We start from the raw sequence: 7261 nt of genomic DNA on the forward strand, positions 1-7261 counted from the left end.
ATCAATTATTAGAATTTTTTTTATTATTTTAGAGAGAGAGTGGGGGGGGGGGGGAGAGGTACAGGGAGAGAATGAGAATCTTTTTATTTTTAATTTTAAAAAAATTGTTTTAAGTTTATTTATTTTGAGAGAGAGGGAGAGAGCACAAGTGGTGGAGAGGCAGAGAGAGAGGGGGAGAGAGAACCCCAACCAGGCTCTGCACTTTTGGTACAAAGCCCAGTGCAGGGCTCAAGCCCATGAACCGTGAGATCATGACCTGAGCTAAGATTAAGAGCGGTAGGCCACTTAACTGACTGAGCCACCCAGGTGCCCCTGTATTATTGTGGTTATTCAAGTATTATTCATTGCTGAAGCAAATACACTAAAACCTTGGTTTGCAAGCATAATTCATTTCGGAAACATGCTTATAATCCAAAGCACTCGTACATCAAAGAGAATTTCAAAAACCATTGGCTCAGTTGTAATCATGTGACATTTGGCGTCACATACTACTCATATTACAAGACACCACTTGTTTATCAAGTTAAAATTTATTAGAAATGTTTGCTCGTCTTGCAGAACACTCGCAGAACAAGTTATTCGCAGTCCAAGGTTTTACTGTAGTCCACTATAACGATACTTCCTTTCTCATACAAACTTTTATTTTTCCTGAATCTCATAACTGCCTCAATCTTTGCTTGATGTTTCATATAAAACTTTCCAAATGCTCCTACCTCTCTGCCAATAATAGCCTGAGTAGTATTAATTAATTAATTAATTAATTAGAAATTAGCCCATCAACCCAGTCAAAGGAGGGACACGGAGATTCGGAGCACAGTGAAGAGAGGTTTTAATCAACGTTGTTCCAAGCCTGGGTGTCTGACAGGCAGGCACACTCAGGGCAGTCGACAATTTATCTCCTAGTATGCAAGTTCCTCCCCTGGTTCCTCATTAGCTGAGTACTACAGAGGTTATAGCCTTACCCAGATGTTGCCTGTGCCCATGTAAGACAAAAAGTAGTCTGATTGGAACAAATATACATTTCCTGAGGTGACACAGTCTTTCAGTCCCTTCTCCCTTTGTTCTTTGGTGTGTGCTCATTGCAAAGCCTGAGAAAATAAGCCCACAAAAGGGAGAGGGGAAGAAGAACCAGGAAGTGAAGTGACTAAGGGTTTGGGACTCCATGGTGGCGGGCGGGTGGGGGGGGAGGGGGGTGCAGTGTTCATACATATTTCCAATAGGTTGTAAACCTATGGTTAATTAGACAGCACAGTTTTTATTCGGTATTTCTTCCTTATTTCTCACATTCACCACTTCCTGTCTGTTGGTTGAATCCTTCTTTTTGGAGAATGATTTTTTTCCATCATCATGCATTCTTCACAATTCTATGGATCCTGGCATGATCTTTAAACACGAAGTCCTGCTATACTGGCCCTTGTTATCTACAAAGCCTTAACAAAACCTAGTTCTTCCAAAGAAAGACCTTGCTTTCAAATATTCATTAAATAAATTATGATACATCCATAACAACAGACTACTTTGACGAGAGAAAAACTCTCTAAAGGCCTGATACACAAGGGAAGCCATTTTAGATTTCTTTCTAAGTCAGCATGACTGTACATAAACTTTGTTCAAACCAAAAGCCTGATTTATGGCCTGCCACGCATGCATTGTACCTCTGCTTCATGAACGAGTAGCCTAAAGGAAAATCATCTTGTCCTTGAGATAACCATCAATGCTGCTACTCCCTGCATTCTTTTATGATAAAACTCATGATTACTGCCTATATGCAGACTTATAATCCTTTGAGCTTTCATAAGATGAAAAAAAGTATATAACCCTATAAAAATTGCTCATTCTTGGAACAGTTTCTTCCCCATGAAGATCATGTTTCCAAGGCATCTGTACTAACGTGGGCTCGAATAAAACTTTCTTCACTTTTTGAAATTCTAAAAGGCTAGGGGCCCCTGGGTGGCTTAGTCAGTTGAGTGTCGAACTTCAGCTCAAGTCATGATATCACGGCCCTTGGGCTTGAGCCCTGCATTGGGCTCTGTGCTGACAGCTCAGAGCCTAGAGCCTGCTTTTGGATTCTGTATCTCCCTCCTTCTCTGCCACCCTCTTGCTTGTTCTCTCTCTCTCTCTCTCTCTCAAAAATAAACATTAAAAAAATTTAAAAAAAGAAGAAATTCTAAAAGGCTTGTTCATTTTGGATTGACACCCTATAGACGGAATAGAAAATAAAACTAATGAAGATGCTTTCTAGGAGTTGTTGATATGGAAAGATATCCAGAATATACTGACAAGTGAAAAGGCAAGGTGTAAAACAGCATGCACTATAGCTTGCTACCCTTTTGTGCATAAAAAAGGAGTTAAATAGGGGTGCCTCGGTGGCTCAGTTGGTTGAGTATCCAGCTTTGGCTCAGGTCATGATCTTTCATTTGTGGGTTCGAGCCCTGCGTTGGGCTCTGTGCTAACTGCTCAGAGCCTGGAGCCTGCTTTGGATTCTGTGTCTCCCTCTCTCTCTGCCTCTCCCCTGCTTGCACTCTTTCTCTATTTCTCAAAAAATAAAATGAAACATGAAAAAAAGGCGAAATAAGAATAGGTCAATATTTGTTTATATTTTCATGAAGAAATATTGACAGAATTCACAACAAACTAACACAAATGCTTATCTATAGGGCTAGTGGGGAGGAATGGGATGAATGAGCACAGACTTGTGTATTAGCCAAGGCTGTCCAGAGGGGAACCAATAGGATCTGTCTACCTACCTACCTACCTATCTACCCATCCATCCATCCATCCACCCACCCATCCATTGAGATTATAAAGTATTGGCTCACATGATTATTGAGGCTGAGAAGCCCCACTGTCTATCATCCACAAACTAGAGACCTAGAAAAGACAGGCATGTAACTCAAAGGTTGGAGAGCTAATGGTGTAGATTCCTGTCTGGATCTGAAGTCTGAGAATCAGGAACACTGAGGACAGAAGATTGATGTCTCAGCTCATGTAGTCAGGGAGAGAATAAATTTAAACTTCCTGTGTCTTTTTGTTCTATTCAGGCCCTCAACACTTTTTTGTTTTTGTTTTTGTTTTTGTTTTTTAAGTAAACTCTACAGCCAAGTAGGGCTCAAACTCATTACTCAGAGATTGAGTCCCATGCTCTATTGACTAAGCCAGCCAGGTGCCCCAGGCCCTCAATGCTTTGAATGACATCCATTCCCATTGGAGAGGGCCATCTGCTTTATTCAGTCCACCAATTCAAATGCTAATATCTTCTGGAAATACTTTACAGACACACCCAGAAATAACATTTAACCAGCTATCAGAGATCACAGGGTGGAAGCAAAACTTCTCAATGTACATTGGCTTATCTCTTCAACTTTTGAACCATGAGAACTTTTAACTAGTCTATTGTTTTGTTTTGTTTTTACATTAAAAAAAATCCATTCAGATATTCAATTATCTTTTCAGTGGCTAACATCTACTTTGTCTTCTATTTCACAAATGGTGATCCAGCAGTTTCAGCAAAACACCAATCCTGGATAAATCCAATTCTCCACCTATTTCATACCTCATCTGAGCAGCTGGTCCTGACTGGAAAAAAACTACCAGGATGACTGATAATCAGTTTGTATTTACAACCACAAATGTTTGAAAAATCTACTATGCCTTCAACAATACTTGGAAATTTTACTACATTTCCCTAGTTAATTTACTCTCCCACTCTCAGAGATGACTATTTTATACATTTGCTCTCTTCAAAACTCCCACACTCTCTCCCCAATCCTCACGTTTAGTCAGTGACCCTCCCCTTCCCATTTCACTGAAAAAACAGAAAATAAAAAAATTTAAAAATAAATGCAGAAGAGGAGTGCCTGGGTAGCTCAGTCGGTTAAGCGTCCAACTTTGGCTCAGGTCATGATCTTGTGGTTCATGGGTTCGAGCCCCACATCAGGCTCTGTGCTGACAGCTCAGAGCCTGGAGCCTGTTTCAGATTCTGTGTCTCCCTCTCTCTCCACCCTCCCCTGTTCATGCTTTGTGTCTTTGTCCCTCAGAAATAAAATAAACATTAAAAAAATTAAAAACAAAATAAAAATAAATACAGAAGAAAAATAAATACAGAAGAAAAATTCCACAAGATCCCACCACATCAGTTGTAACTTTAATCAGCCTCAAATAACAGACACACACATCCCAGGAAAATGAAAAAAGGGAAAAAGATCAGTGTGACTTAAACAAATTGTTTTATTTTCTCCCATAACGAAAAGTCCAGAGGTAGGCAATCCTGGGCTGGTTTGGCAGCTCCAGAATGTCATCAGGGACCTAGATTCTAGCTTCCTCCATCCTTAGCAATGGTTTAGGATCACTTTATTGTTGTAAGATGGTTGAACTTCAATGATCATGTCCACATTCTAAGCAAAAAAAAAAAAAAAAGAGAGAGAGAGAGAGAGAGAGAAAGAAAGGGCTAAAAACATATACCAGCTCAGAAGCCCCACAAAATAACTTCCACTAACAATTCACCAGAACTTAGTCACATAGACATCCCTTGTGTAATTGAAACAGAAACTTGGCACCTAGCTCCCAACAAAATCAGGGTTCTGCTGTGATTAAGAAACAGGGAGAGAGGGGCGCCTGGGTGGTGCAGTCGGTTAAGCGTCCGACTTCAGCCAGGTCACGATCTCGCGGTCCGTGAGTTCGAGCCCCGCGTCGGGCTCTGGGCTGATGGCTCAGAGCCTGGAGCCTGTTTCCGATTCTGTGTCTTCCTCTCTCTCTGCCCCTCCCCCGTTCATGCTCTGTCTCTCTCTGTCCCAAAAATAAATAAACGTTGAAAAAAAAAATTAAAAAAAAAAAAAAAAAGAAAGAAACAGGGAGAGAATAAGGAGAAATTCCCTGTTTTGCTATTTCACTGGGGTGGGAAGAAAAAAGAAGCCACCAAAAGAAAAATTCCAGTGTTCCCATCACCAAATCTAACTGCCAATCTGAACCTGTACTCATACTCTGCTTCCTCCTATGTGTCAGTGGAAAAACTATCATGCTCCTCTCCAAGGTTAACCCCTTCAGTGGCACACTGGATCCCTTCCCATTTCACTAGTCTAAAACTTTGCTCCTTAACTGATCCCCCCTTTTCCTCACATCATCAATTTCCCCCTCTTTTATTTCTTCTCACTAGCAAACACACATGTTAAACTATCTCCCATCTTTAAAAAAAATCTTTCCTTTATTGAACATCCCTATCCAGCTATCCCAGCTACCCTCCTTAACTCCCTTAAAGCAAAATTCCTCAAAAGAGGTTTTTATCTCATTTTCTCCACTTCCTCACCTTGCATTCTCTCTCAAACCCACCCCCATCAAGCCCTTCATTCATGCCTACTGATGCCACTCTTGCCCAGGTCACAGGTGACATCCACACTGCCAAATCTATTAGCCAACTCTCTGACCTTATCTTACCTAACTTCCCAAAAGAATTTGACATAGTTTGCACTCTCCTGCTTGAAACACTTTCTTCATTTGGTTTCCAGAACACCACACTCTTCATGTTTTTCTTCCTACACCACTGGCTGATCTTTCTCACTTTTGACTACAGGATCTTCTTCCTCATTTTTAAAACCTTAAGGGCTCCAGGGTTCAATCTTGGGTCCTTTTTTATTTTTTTTTTAATGTTTATATATTTATTTTGAGAGAGAGACTGAGAGAGAGAGAGAAAGTGTGAGCAGGAGAGGGGCAGAAAGAGAAGGAGAGAGAGAATCCCAAGCAGGCTTCACATTGTCAGTGCAGAGCCCAACTTAGGGCTCATCTCACGAACTGTGAGATCATGACCTGAGCCTGAGGGCTCATCTCACAAACTGTGAGACCATGACCTGAGTCAGATGCTTAACTGACTGAGCCACCCAGGCACCCCTTTGGTCCTCTTTTAAACTACACTTTCTTCCTAGGTGATGTCACCCAGTTTCCATGCTGATGACTCCTAAATTTACTTCCAGTGTGACTTCTCTGCACCTTAGCCTACTGCCTAATCACCATTTCTACCTAGATAACTAATACCTACATCTCAAACTTAACATATCCAAAACTGAACTTCTGATTCCCTCCATTTCTTGATCCCTGTTCCTCCTTCAGTATTCCCCATTGTTGCTTGGGCCAGAAACCGTAGGATCATGTTTGACTCCTCTCTTTCCTTCTCACTCTACATTCCATGCATTAATAAATCCTACCAGTACTACCTTCAAAATATATCCATACACTGACCCCATTTTACCACCTCCACCACTGGTGCACCCTGGTCCAAGTAACTATCACCTCTTACTTGCATTACTGTTATTCCCTTCCAACTCATACTCCTTATTCCACTCTTAACCTCCTATAGTTTATTCTCATAACAGCCAGAAAATTCCTTTTAAAGTCTAAAATAGAATATGCCACAGCTTTGCTCAAAACTATGTAATGGTGGGGCGCCTGGGTGGCGCAGTCGGTTAAGCGTCCGACTTCAGCCAGGTCACGATCTCGCGGTCCGTGAGTTCAAGCCCCGCATCGGGCTCTGGGCTGATGGCTCAGAGCCTGGAGCCTGTTTCCGATTCTGTGTCTCCGTCTCTCTCTGCCCCTCCCCCGTTCATGCTCTGTCTCTCTCTGTCCCAAAAATAGATAAACGTTGAAAAAAAAAATTAAAAAAAAAAAAAAAACTATGTAATGGCTTCCCTTATTTTTAGAATAAAACATAGTCTTTCCATGGCTAATAGGAAGACACTTGCATGATCTAGGCACTGGCTACTTCTTAGATCTTATTTCATAATACTCTCCCCCTCACTTCCTCTGCTCATATCTCACTGACTTTATTGATATTGCTTTAAAAAGACATACAAGCTTAACTTCAAGCTTTACACTTGATGTTCATCTGCATGAAATGCCCATTCTATCACCTAATTCAGATCTTTGTTCAAATAACTACCTCCTCAGAGAGGCCTTCTCAGATCGCTTTATCTAAAATAGCATTCTTCTTAACTTTAATCTCTTTTCACTTTATTTTTCCTCATAGCACTCATTAGTACTTGACATTATATTTCACATCTCTGTGCTACATATTTATTTTCTTTCTTCTTCACTAAAATATAAATTCCATGAGGGGGGAAGAACATATTTTGTTCATTGTTGTATCTACCCAACATTTAAAAGGAGTACTTGAGTGGTAAGCTCTCAATAAATATTTGTCCAATAAATAAATAAAAGAAGTCATATTATTTTTCTCTGTATATATATATATATATATATATATATATATATATAT

The 7261-nt window shown here is 40.5% G+C and overlaps 1 long non-coding RNA gene across 1 annotated transcript in view; it reads right to left on the reverse strand.

The window, feature by feature from the left end:
* Positions 1-4125: 4125 nt before the first annotated feature.
* Positions 4126-7261, reverse strand: part of LOC121038632 (uncharacterized) — a 10425-nt gene continuing 7289 nt past the window's right edge. Inside the window, exon 2 of the long non-coding RNA XR_005794428.1 lies at positions 4126-4394. This is a non-coding gene — a long non-coding RNA (uncharacterized LOC121038632). The remainder of the gene's footprint in view (positions 4395-7261) is intronic.

The sequence above is a fragment of the Herpailurus yagouaroundi genome, unplaced genomic scaffold, assembly GCF_014898765.1.
Source record: "Herpailurus yagouaroundi ecotype Mexico unplaced genomic scaffold, PumYag 166, whole genome shotgun sequence".
Lineage (NCBI taxonomy): Eukaryota > Metazoa > Chordata > Mammalia > Carnivora > Felidae > Herpailurus > Herpailurus yagouaroundi.